Below are 13227 nucleotides of genomic sequence, written 5' to 3'. Positions count from 1 at the left end.
TCTCAAAACACGATGGAAGGCAAGGACCAACACCCAAGGTACCCATCTGACCTCTACTTGTGTCCTGTGACTTAAACAAGCCTGTACTCTCACATACAAACATGCACATATCAGACACAACAAAAAAAAAGATTTTTGTTTTTTTTTTAAAGGCTAGGTCAATGGGTTATGCCTGTAATGTGAGCACTAGAAAGAGGGAGATCAAAAATAGGAGGACCCTGGATCGTTCCAGCCAAATATCTAGTCAAATTAGTGAGCTCCAAGGTGAATGAGAAATTTTGTCTTAAAAAATAAGATGGGCTGGGTGGTGGCATATACCTTTAATCCCAGCACTTGGGAGGCAGAGGCAGGCAGATTTCTGAGTTCGAGGCCAGCCTGGTCTACAAAGTGAGTTCCAGGACAGCCAGTGCTATACAGAGAAACCCTGTCTCGAAAAGCCAAAAAAAAAAAAAAAAAAAAAAAAGAAGATGAAAAAGAAAAAGAACAAAAAGTTCAGTGGGATGGGAAGAGGGTGTAGATCTGGGAAGAACTGGGAGAAGGAGGGTGAATATGAGCCAAGTACATTGTATAAAATCCCCAAAGAACTAATAAAAATGATATTTAAAATATTAAGTATGTATATTAAATATTTTATCAAAAATATCTATGTTAAATATTTATACCAAAAAAAAGGTGTTGAGCAATTGAGAAAAACATGTGATGTCAATCTCTATACATACTTGCACATAACAAAGAATATATATATATTAGAAGAAAGGCCTATTTGCATATTCTAACAAAAATATATTTGCATTACATATCTCATTATTACACTGTGCAACAAAAATATAGGAAAAAGCCCAATGTCTACCAATAGGTATAGAGCTTTAAAATTGTAATATAGTTCAACTGTAGAATATAACACTTAAATATGATCAACCTTGTAAGTCCAACTATATGGTGGTTTAAGTGATTTAGCCCCCTAGACCTGTGTGTTTGAATGCTTGGCCCGTGAAGTGTCCTTGTTGGAAGAAGTGTGTCACTGTGTACGAGGGCTTTGAGGTCTCAATGCTCAGCTTCCACCCAGTGCAGAAGAGACCCTCCTCTCGGCTGCCTGCAGAAAGGCACATCCTCCAGGCTACTTTCAGATCAAGATGTAGAACTCTTGGCTCTTACAGTCCCATGTCTGCCTGGACACTGTCATGCTTCCATGATGATGATGGATGACAATGGACTGAACCTCTGAAACTGTTAAGCCAACCCCAATTAAATGTTTTGTTTTTTAACAACATAAAAGTTATCTTTTATCTTGGTCATGGTGCCTCTTCAGAGTAATGAAATCCTAACTAAGACAATCAAATAAAAGAAACTCAAAGGACAACAGAGTATATAGGAACATAATGAGCAAAATCTAGAATGTAGAAAACTTTCTATGTCAAACCAAATCATGTCATTAAATAGCCTAATAGCCTCAACAAGCAAACTTCAACAAAAAAAATTAAAAGGTGAAAAGAAAAACTTATAGACTGAAAAAGAATTATAAACAGCTGAGAATGATAGCACACACCTGTAACCCCAGCACTCAGAAGACCGTGGCAGGGGGATCTAAACTCTAAGCTAAGTCTAGGCTAAACAGCAAAGCTCTGCTTCAACAATATTTTTTAACAATTATATAATAAACCAGAAAAAATAACAAATAGACTGAAGTAAATGCTAAAGGTTTAGACATGCACACTTGGGTAATCACAAAGAAAAGAAGTCATCATAAAAGCCACAATGGTAGTGACCATTATGACAGACAGGGCTAAGATTGTGATGGGGGGCGGAGGGGGGCATTAGTGAATTCTTTGGGATAGTTGACAAAAATTCACTTGTTTTCTACCTTATACTAATTCATTAAACCAAACATTTGTTTTGTGACATTGTCTACATATTTGTGCAATGCTCTAGATAAAAAAGATTTTTTTTTCTAGCCAGCTTGGTAGCACGCATCTTTAATTTTAGCACTGTGGAGACAGAAGCAGGCAGATCTGAGTTTGAGGCCAGTCTGGTCTACAGAGTGAGTTCCAGGGCTACACAGAGAAACTCTGACACAAAAAAGACAAAAACAAAAAACAACAACAACAAAGATCCTTTAAGGGAGCAAACTGCTTGTGTTACTATCACTAGAGACATCTGATTGTTTCATTTCTCTGCACAAAGTCCTTGAAAACTCCTTGTTGTTTTCAAAATAAAAGATGAACACCTTGCATTCAAAGCCTTGACTTACAAACTCTCTGTTTATCCCTGACCTCCTCCCTGACCCTTTTCCATTCTTATTTCTCTCAAGCCACTCAGAAATTTCAACTTGCAAAAATCTCAACATGTCTGATGATTATACTTTTAATTCTTTTCAACTTTTACTAGGTTCTGAGAGGAGGACATGGTGACTAAGTTGACTAAAGGAGACGTGTAAAGTATATGTATAATACTATATTCATAGATATGCGTCATCATACATAGATCAAAACACACAGAACATATAACACTAAGAGTGAACCATAATGTATGCCGCAGACTTAAAGTGAGACATTATTTTCTTTGGAAAGCTTTATCTAACTATACTGAATTTTCTTCCTCTGGCCTCACTCAATATTAACAATTTACCTTCATCATTTCATCACATGGTGCTGCCTGCATGTTTCTCCCTCTCTATACTTAAGATGCTTTTCCATACTTCTTGGCAGGAGAAGAAATACCCAATAACTGCTTCTGTAATGAGCAAATCTGCCAATTGTTTATATTTACAATTATTCTGTTAACTGCATTTTATCAAAATCACTTCATCACTCTATACCAAAAAAAATCTATAAAGCCATCAGATAACATTTATGGGAATAATTAAGCTTACTGTATCTACAATACATACTGAGTCCAGGAAAAGACACTGACCTATTGTCATCAAGTCCAACTGATACATTCAACTGACATTTTTAACAAGCATAACTGCATGGCATTGTAATAGAACATAACAAGTTAATGTAATGACTGCAATTATCTACCTCAAATTTCTTTCTGGAAGAGGACAGGCTAGAAATAAATAAATGAGTCAGAAGACTACAATTAACATTATTTTTATCAGCCAAACCATATTGCTACAGTTTCTCCCCTTTCTTTGTTTGCCAGTACCTATAATCAGCATCAATATTAACTGCTTCCACTGCTACCATATGTACAGTGTGAAACTTATCACCCACTCTTACTGACAGAAGTCTCTGGACAGACTGCACTGCACTGCCACTAAAATAATGTTGCACGTGCATTCTAAAGAGCCCATAACTACTACACCTTCTATTTCTGGGAGTCCTAATCCTGGACTGGAGAGAGAAGAAGATACTGAGTGGCTAATAACTTTCCTTCCCATTACCCTTTCCAGTGGTTGGTAGTCCAAGAGACTCCCAAAACAGTATAGGCTATTTCTGTTGAAACCTGCCCAACTTCCCAGAGCTAGTGAAGCCATGGATCCTGAAGGAGTGCCTTCTACCACTCTAGTTTACTAAACCAGCAAAATTCCTAACTGTGCTCTAACTGTGGATCCTTGTACTCACAGATCAGTGTAGTTCTCACCCCTAATCAAAGAAGCTTCTCTTTGCAGCAGACAGAGGCCATCACAGAAATCCACAACCAGTCCACAAAGCTGAGAACAACGGATTGTGATGTGGCCACACCCAATGAATACATTTACAACACAATTCCTAAGGTTCAAGGATCACTGCAGAAGAGTTGATGAAAGATTGTTTAAGAGCCAAAAGCTCAGCAAGTCTACTATGAGAATATATCTCCTAAAAATGACAGGGACCTCAACAATATGGCTGTCTAAACAGGATGTGAGCATTAACACTACCAATAGACATACTATCTCACAGGAGACCCTACTTCCAGACAAAGAACTACAGGTACTAGGGCTGCTGAGAGAGACATAATTGGTCTTCCCCAGAGATGAGTCCCCTAATTTGTTACTCAATTCCAAGTGGTCAGCCCTGAAATCATATACATAAAAGCAACACTAACAGACTCAGAGGGCTATGTTTATACATGTATGTATTCAAGAACAATCAAAGAAAAAGAAGCCACAAATTGAGAAGGAGTGGGGAGTAGGTACATGGAAGGGTGTTAAAGAAAGAAGGGGAAGGGGGAAATTATATAATTGTTTCTTAATTGAAAAATATGTTAAATATCAAAAAATACTTAGAAGAAAACATTCTATGAGGCTAGGCATGATGGTGGGTGCCTTTAATCCTAGCACTTGGAGACAGATTTGAGTTGATCTCTTTGGGTTCAAAGTCAACCAGGTCCACATGTCAAGTGACAGGCTAGCCAGAGCTGAAAAGAAAATAAACAGGAGGACACAGAGTGCTTAGAAAGCAAGAATCCGGCACCTACACAACACCAGGATGACCAGGATGCCTTCATCAAAGATTCAAAACAGGAGGCCCAGGTAAAAGTACAAAATGGCAGGAGAGGTGGGACGTGATAGGGGGTTTCTGGTGGGGGTGGAATGGGGAATGGGGATAACATCTGAAATGTAAATAAAATATCCAATTAAAAAAAAGTACAAAATGGCAGGAGACGCACAGGGTCCAGGTGCATACACCGGAGGAGAGCCCACCAAGTTGTGGTGCTTAGTCCCAAACTCATCACACAAACAGCTATAATGAAACCTGGAGGGACACTAAACCAGCCTAAACTAGTAAATGGGGGAGAGATTGGAGGAGGCATGGCTGGTAGAGGTAGGAAGGAAAAAGGAGAGGCTGGGGAAAGGGAGCCAAAATATATAATGTACATGCATGCGATTGTGAAAAGACAAAATTATATTTTTTTTAAATGAGGGAGAAACTGATGAGTTAAAGAATCTGCATGCTTCATACTAGTTGCCTATCTAATTCTATTCCCTGGGATGATGTGTGGTCCAAGGCAGATAAATCATAGAGACACAGGCTCACTCTTCTGCTTCCAGCACTCACAGACACAGGTCCTCCATCTCAACCATCATAACCTAGCCAACAAAACTTTAAAAGGCAGAAACTTCCAATCCTACAACAGATTTAAAAGGAGATAAGGTAACACTGAAATGGGTATTAAGTAAGTTTGGGGGAGGGGAGGAGGTCTATTCTAGATGAGGTCTCAAAGTAGCTTCTCTATGAATCTGAGGACAACCTTGAACTACTGATTCTCCTACTTCAAGTAGGCACCTACACCATTTTACGCAGCTGCTGGGGAGTCAAACCAAGGGCTTTGTATGTGCTAGGCAAGGTGTCTATCAAGTGAGCTACACTCCAAGCCTGATACCATATATCTTAAGTAAATGGATAAATAGTCTCCCAAAAGGGTGACTCTGTCAAACTAGAGCACCCATGACTCTCTTAGTCCATCCAACCGAGGCCCTAGTTTCCATCACAGCTGGCACACAGCTATCCCACTCACCCCTCCCAGTCAGTTGTCTTAAAATAGTTTGACTCTTTCTCATACTTTTCATGTTACCCTACTAGGAAAAATCTTTCCATTCAATCAACATGTTGTTTCAATTAGTTCTTTCGAACAGCATTTCTGCATGTATTATATGAAGGCATAGGGAAGAACAGTGGCATAAAGGCTTAACCAGGGATTGGAGTAAGGGGAAAGAAATGAGGGTTGAGGTTAATCAGAACAAAAGCTATATAAAAAACCCAGACTTCGTAAGCTAATTAAAAATATAATCTGAAAAATAGGAGTTTGAACAAAGATATCCTACAAGTGTGAACAGTAATTCCCCCAGAAGATATGAATTATTAAATGAAAACCTCAGGACTAGGCATGGAACACCTCCCCTACAAGTTACTGGTGAGGAAGGCCCCAGAGAGAACAACACAAGCTAGTGTGATTCCTCAGGTTACCCACTAGAACTAGTTGGTAAGACCCTATTGTGGAAAACAAACAGCACTTGAAGGACAATGTGAAATCAAGGTGCAGCTGACCTGAAAACTTCCTTCCGATTGACTATCTTTCATGGTCCAAGAGGTGCTGAGCAGGCTGCCAGGAAAGAAATACATAGAAGGTATGCCTCCAACCACTCCTGAAAGCTACAGTACCAACCTGCCAGGCAAGATGTAACTGCTAGCATGATAGTGGCACAAAGATAATGGAGACAGTAACCAACTTCTTTGGATTGGATTTGAGGCCTCTTCTACCAGAACTAATTGAGGCTTAGTACTGTAAACCTAGTCAAAAGCCCAAGGCTTGGAATGTCCCACTTTCCTAGGGAGGAACCTATATTTTTGCTAAAAAATATATTGTCAAACTGCCTTCTGAACACTTACCCTTTTAACTATATAATACTAGAGAAACTTCTCTTTTCAGTGGTCAGCAGTTAATGCTGTAACGCAATACCTGTCTAAAGTCCTGAGAATAAGTGTCTATCAAGTGCTCAGCCCTAACTGGGATATCAATATCCCTACCACCACCAGGCTCAGGGAACAGCTCAGAAGAGTGGCTGAAAGAATGTAAGAACCAGAGAATGAGCAAGAGTGCTGTAAAGCTTTCTTTGGGATGTGATACAGCCCACTGTACACAGAACTCACACAGCTGTGATCACTTACTCAAGATCACCAAACTTAGTGGATTATTATATTTTAAAGGAGAGGCTGTGAAGGGGCAGGAGGGTATGTGAGAGGTTCCTGGGGAGAAGTGGGAGGAAGGAATTGGGAGTTCCTGGAAGGAGCGGAAGACAGGAGTTGATGTTTCCTGGGAGAGTGAGGAAAGGGAGCTAGAGGTACATATGACCAAGATACACTGTTTACATGTATGAAACTGTCAAAAAGTTAATTAAAAGATATTCCACTTTCAAGTCACTTCTAGCCAGGCATGACGGTTCATTCCTATAATCCCAGCACTGGGAAACAGAAGCACAAGGATCAGAAATTCCAGTTCATCTTTGACTACACAGTGAATTAAAGGCATGTCTGAGTTTCATAAAATCCTCTCTAATTAAAAAAAAAATTCTAAGCTGGGGGTGTAACTCAGTGGGAAAGTATTTGGTCAGCATGTGCAAAGCCCTAGGGTCCATCCTCAATGCTGCAAACAAAACAAAACACAAAGCATAAAAGGGTAGGGTGGGAAGGAGGAAAAGAATGAGTTGTTTTTAAACTGCACTCTAGAAAGCTCTCAACTTTTTTTCTATTATTTTGAAACAGAATCTCACCTCCTGTATCCCAGGTTGTCCTTGAACACCTGAGGTTATTCCTTTAACCTCCCAAGTGCTACTATGACAAGCTTGTGCCACTACTTTGGAAAACTGTTTAGAAAAAACTTGATGCCATTCTCAGAGTTTGCTCCCCAGCCTCTGAGGGCTGTCCTGTCTGCACTCAGGTATTATGTGTTGCTGGGATCACCATAAACAGCACAGTCAAGCAGCTGTGACTATCCTCTTCTGACTCGAGCATCTATTAGCACACTCATCTTTTGATGCCATCAGCATCCTCTCATGAATTCCTTCTTGCCTCCCACAAACAGGTACTCACTAGAAGCCTTCAAGGAGGAGAAAACCAAAAGATTTGAGAGAAGATCCTTTGAACTCATGGGCTTTGGGTTTCTTCTTTGTAATATTGGTCTGTGAACTCAAGGCTTCCCAAGAGAATTAAGGGAAAATGTGACAGGTGCTATGTTGTCAAGCATATGTGAAAAAGTCGTCATTTCTACTAAGACAAAGCATAAGAAGTCCAACACTTATAAATTACCTTACTAAGCTCTATATACTGTTAGCCCCATGGCTCAGTTGCCCAGATAGGAGTTTACCAGTCCTAATTATGGAAACATCCTAGGAATCTACAATTTCTGGAGAAAACACATTTCTACTCTAAGTCACCTTTTGAAATTTAGTTTTATGTATATGAGTGTTTTGCCTACATGTATGTGTGTGCCTGGTACCAACAGAAGCCAGAAGGCACTGGATCCTTTAGGACTTGAGTTATAGATGGCTATGAGCTGCTGTGTGGGTCCTGGGAATCCACCTGGGTCCTCTGGAAGAGCAGCCAGTATTCTTAACTGCTGGGTCGCCTCTCCAAACCACCTTTCAACAAGAACTCAAATTGTGCTCCCTCCCACTCCCCTGTTTCCTCAGAAAAGCCAACTAGTCTTTTCCTTTTTTTTTTTTTTTTTTTTTTTTGGTTTTTCGAGACAGGGTTTCTCTGTGTAGCCCTGGCTGTCCCGGAACTCACTCTGTAGACCAGGCTGGCCTCAAACTCAGAAATCCACCTGCCTCTGCCTCCCAAGTGCTGGGATTAAAGGCGTGCGCCACCACCGCCCGGCTCAACTAGTCTTTTCCTAAAACCCAGATGGGGTGAAGTCCTTTAGAAGCAAATCATCAAGTATCATTTCTGCACCTAAAGTTCCTAAAATATCAGACAATAAGACTAGAAAACCAAAGACTTCCCTTATCTTTACTCAGAGGCAAATATCCTGTCACTCAGGAAATAAGAACAAGAGAATGTTTTTTAAAAATAAGATATTTTGTTTTTTAGTAAATGTTTACAGTACAATGCTGATGTTAGTAGAAGTTCAGGATGGGGGTACTTGTATTAAAGATTCTATAAGTGATCCCAACTTGATGTTGTGTAAGACTACAAAGTGACAGTCAGTTCATCCTGGGCTTGGGCCCATTCTAGTTAATTCTTACAGTCAACTGGACACAACCTAGAGATACCTGAGAAGAGAGAACTTCAGTGGAAGAACTGCCTTCAGATTGGCCTGAGGCATGTCATGTCTGTGGGACATCAGATTGATATAGGAGGGACCAGCCTACTATGGGTGGTACCACCCCTAGGCAGGAAGTTCTGGCATATCTTAGTTAGGGTTTTACTGCTATGAACAGACACCATGACCAGGGCAAGTCTTATAAAAGACAACAATTAATTGGGGCTGCCTTACAGGTTCAGAGATTCACTCCAATATCATCAAGGCGGGGACATGGCAGCATTCAGGCAGGCATGGTGCAGGAGAAGCTGAGAGTTCTACATCTTCATCTGAAAGCTGCTAGTGGAAGACTGGCTTCCAGGCAGCTAGGGTGAGGGTCTTAAGCCCACGAATGCCCACAGTGACACACCTACTCCAACAAGGACATACCTACTCCAACAAGGGCACACCTCCTAATAGGGCCACTCCCTGGGCCAAGCATATACAACCAATCATAAGGCATATATAAGAAAGCTGGCAAGGCCCAAGTCAGTAAGTCAGCAAGCAGCATTCCTTTACTGGTTCAGCACTGAGCTCCTGTCCTTCCTCCCTTCAATGATAGACTGTGACCTAGAAGTGTAAGGTAAGACAAACCTTTTTCTTCCCCAAGTGACTTTCAGTTAATGTTTTATCACAGCAACAGAATGAAACTAGGACAGGTCCCTGAGTAGCCATTCACTCCTACCTCTAACATACTCAGGACTCTCAGGCTAATTCCTTTTTGGAATACATTAACAGACCACTGGCTTCCACAAACTCAAAGCTAAAATGTCACCATCTGAAACCAATACAGAGACTTCCCCACTTTAGCATGACCCATCCCCCTCCTGTTTCCACCAATGTACTTGAAATGATTTATAACTTGCTTTTGTTCTGCAAGTACAAAAACTTTATGATGGCTAAAGAGATAGGTTGGTATAGGCACTTGTTAAACCTGAATACCTGGCCAAGACCCACATATCAGAAGGAGAGAATGACTCCCACAAGCTGTCCTCTGGTCTCCAAATGTGCAACCTGGCACACACAAAACCTAAGTAAATAAAATTTTAAAACTTTATGAAATTATATCCATGTTGGAATGCTAACTGGGGTAACCTACATCTTACTTGTACTCTTTTCTTTAGAACAGTGATAGAATGCTTACATGATACGTGCAAAGCACTGTTATATTCCCAGCAGAAAGACAAGGGAAAGGAAGAGTGAAACGGAACAAGTTGGGAGAATACATACCAAACCATGAAGAGTTGCCATCTGAGAGTAGAGTGGATATTTACAGATAATTCTTTCCTCTCTATTATATATTTCTGGATAATTTAAAGAGTTTATAGTAAAGATGTTATATTTTTAAAATGTGTTTTTGAGGTAAGGGGACAACATAGGAAATGTAAATAAAACATCCAATAAAAATTTAAAAATAAATAAATAAATGTGTTTTTGAAAACCACAACTCAGGCTAATGAGATAGTAAAGCTACTTGCCACCTAGTCTAATGACAGAAATTCAGTATGTAGTGAGGAGAACAGTCTCCAGCATGCTGTTTCCTGAAATACACACACACACACACACACACACAAACACACACACACACACACACAGAGAGAGAGAGAGAGAGAGAGAGAGAGAGAGAGAGAGAGAGAGAGAGAGAGAGAGAACAGACTAAATATGTACAAATATTAAATTTTTAAAAAGAAGGCCACATCTGCTTCAGTAGGTTGCAGAGAGGAGAGAGGTTATGTCTATGGTCAGTGTTCTGAACAATGAACATCTGAATGAAACATTCCCTGAAAAAAGTGAGCCCGAGATGACCACTGTTGGGTAACTCCTCCCCTCCTTCATCCCTCACCGTCTATGGCAGGCAGGGAAGCTGACTCCAGGATCATGAGAGTTAGAGAGTTAGATCATGTCTCTGCTCACCGCAGCACTCAGGAAGGCAGGCCCTGTACCTCACCTGGGCAACAAGTTAGAGCTGGCTCTGGCAGGAGGGCATGAGTGAGCTGGCCCCATGAAAGCAGAAGGGTAGGCTGGATGGCCCTTGGATACCCCTCAGGCCCAGATCCAGCGCTTCAAGTTGGCCCACCTCAGCATCTACCCCACTGATGAGCTGCCAGAGTGCGTAAGAGGCCTGGTCCTGCAAAACTAGGGCTATGGGTTCTCCATGACACGGGACAGCATCAGGATATTTGGAAGGAGTCTCTGTGAGGTTCTAGTATCCATGGAGAGGCAGAAGCTAAACCTTGTACTAGACCAGTAAGTCACAGCACTGGGCATTTGCAGGTGGAGAGGTATGAACCAAGGAGTGTGCTTTGGAGCTCACTGGGAGGTACTGTGGCACACTGCAGCTTCCACAGCATGATTTTTTTTCTCTTTTGGGGGTGTGGTTGCAAGGGTGGAGGGTGGGTGCGGGGAGTAGAGGGAGATGGGTGGGACTGGGGTTCATAGTATAGAATTCAGAGACAACCAGCAGAAAGTTAAAGAAAAAAAAAAGACAGGGATTAGTTAAGTTTGAGGTATGGGGGAAAGATTCCAAGCAAAGTGACCACCAAGCTAGTGAAGAAACTGGCACATTCTTGGGACATAAATTTCCAAAACTTTTCAACTAGTAATATGTCAGAGTTACTCTAGAAAGACAGGGGAAGCATTCCACTGTATTCAGGGCCAGAAGTCCAGAAACAGATCTCAATTATGAAAAGCAACTAGAAATAAACAATCTATTTCCTAGGGCTTCAATAAGTTCTTTAAAATAAGCTAAGAATTGGGGGACACTAATTGTTCTGGTTTGCTTTACTGTTGCTATGACAAACTATCATGACCAAAAGAACATAGAGGAAAGGGTGGATCATAGCAAAGCAGGGAAGTCCCTGTGTAAGTTTCAGATGGTGCTTGATCACATTTTAACTTTTGGGTTTGTGGAAGCTAGTGATCTGTTAATACATTCCAAAAAGGTTTTCCTGATAGTTAGATCCAGAGGAGGGCAGTGAATGGCTGCTATTCTTATATAGCCCAGGTCTACGTATGGTATTACCAGCAATGGACTAGTCCCTCCAATGTCAATTAACAATCAAGAAAATGCCCCATAGACAATGTACTCATGGGATAATATGATAAAAGCAATTCTTCAATGGAGGGTCCCTCTTCCCAAGTAAGTTAAGGTCTGTGTCAAGCTGACAGCTGAAGCTATGACACTAATCAACTAGTAGTCAGTCTAGTATTAAGTATAAGATGGCTGTGGACATTCCATTACTGTAAATAGTATTCTAAACCCATCAAAAGATGGGGGGAAACAATGCATGCACATATATTTAGACAAGTGTAAAAAGTCCTGAACAACTGCATTGATGATTGCCTGGGGCAAGGAGGTACAATATGAAGGAAAGACCTCTTACTACAGTCCTTGCAGTAGTGAAAAATTTTGTACTACATATACAAACATTTTAATAAAGTATTTTTGAAATAAAAAAAAAAAGGGACAGAAGCTGTTGAGACGACTACTAATAAACCTACCAACTTTCTTGAGTTCTAGCTAAGAAAAGCATGTTTTGCACAAATGATAGATATCTTATACAATTTCTGCCAATATTGTTTGGTTCACTGGAAATAACATGGACCCTTATTCAAACAGGCAGAGGTTTTGATCCTAGTTCAGTAACGTCTTAGAAATAAGTGGGCTCCAAGTTCAGTGAGAGATTCTGTCTTTAAAAGTAAGATGGAGAGGATCTGAGAAAAACATCTGATGTCAACCTCTAGCATCCACAAAGGCACACACAGGGGCCTGCATGCCCGTGCACATACATAGATCACAAAAAAAAAATTTTTTTTAATTGCAAAATGAGTAAACAGGGGCAAGAAAGATGTTTTAGCAGGTAAAGATGTTTGCTGCCACCAAGCCTGAAAACCCACGTTTAATCCCTGTAACCCATAAAGTGGAAGAAAAAAATCAATTCCCACTAGTTGTCCACTGATCACCAAACATGCCCTCTGGCTCATGCACATGTGCCAGGAGCACTTGTGTGTATACACACACACACACACACCACACTCAGGAAAATCAAAACCAAAGCATGACCAAAAATATTTAGGGAAATTATAGAATAGGACATTTCTTTTATGAGGCATCCAGCTGGTGGCATAGAGACTAAACAGACTGCCAACTACAAATATACACATTTGTAATTAAATCCAAGATGGCAGAAAAACCTTTGGCATTTACCTCCCAAATCTTAATCCAGAACACTGTTAATGAAATCTATCAAAAATCCTGTCAGGAAAAAAAAGGAAAGAGAGGGAAGGAGATATGGGAAGGAGAAAGGAGAGAGGTGGGCAGATAGAGCATTGGGAAGGGAGAAAAATCCTAGCAGGCCATGCCAATGTCTTGAAAGGACAGCTGGAGAACACCAACATGGCACTATACAGGTAACGGGGAACACCAGCATGGCACTATACAGGTAATGGGGAACATCAGCATGGCACTATACAGGTAACGGGGAACACCAGCATGGTACTACA

General features: G+C 40.7%; 1 protein-coding gene and 1 pseudogene across 1 annotated transcript in view; one reads left to right on the top strand and one right to left on the bottom strand.

Annotated features, from left to right (window-relative positions):
- The window catches only part of LOC114630792 (protein unc-13 homolog B-like), an 83261-nt gene that overhangs the window by 43481 nt on the left and 26553 nt on the right, over positions 1-13227 (bottom strand). The window lies entirely within an intron of this gene.
- On the top strand, positions 10423-10513 carry LOC114630813 (annotated as a pseudogene).

This window comes from Grammomys surdaster, unplaced genomic scaffold (genome assembly GCF_004785775.1).
Source record: "Grammomys surdaster isolate TR1022 unplaced genomic scaffold, NIH_TR_1.0 344, whole genome shotgun sequence".
Lineage (NCBI taxonomy): Eukaryota > Metazoa > Chordata > Mammalia > Rodentia > Muridae > Grammomys > Grammomys surdaster.
Note: the sequence above shows the minus strand (reverse complement) of the source record. Positions and strands in the feature narration are given on the sequence as shown.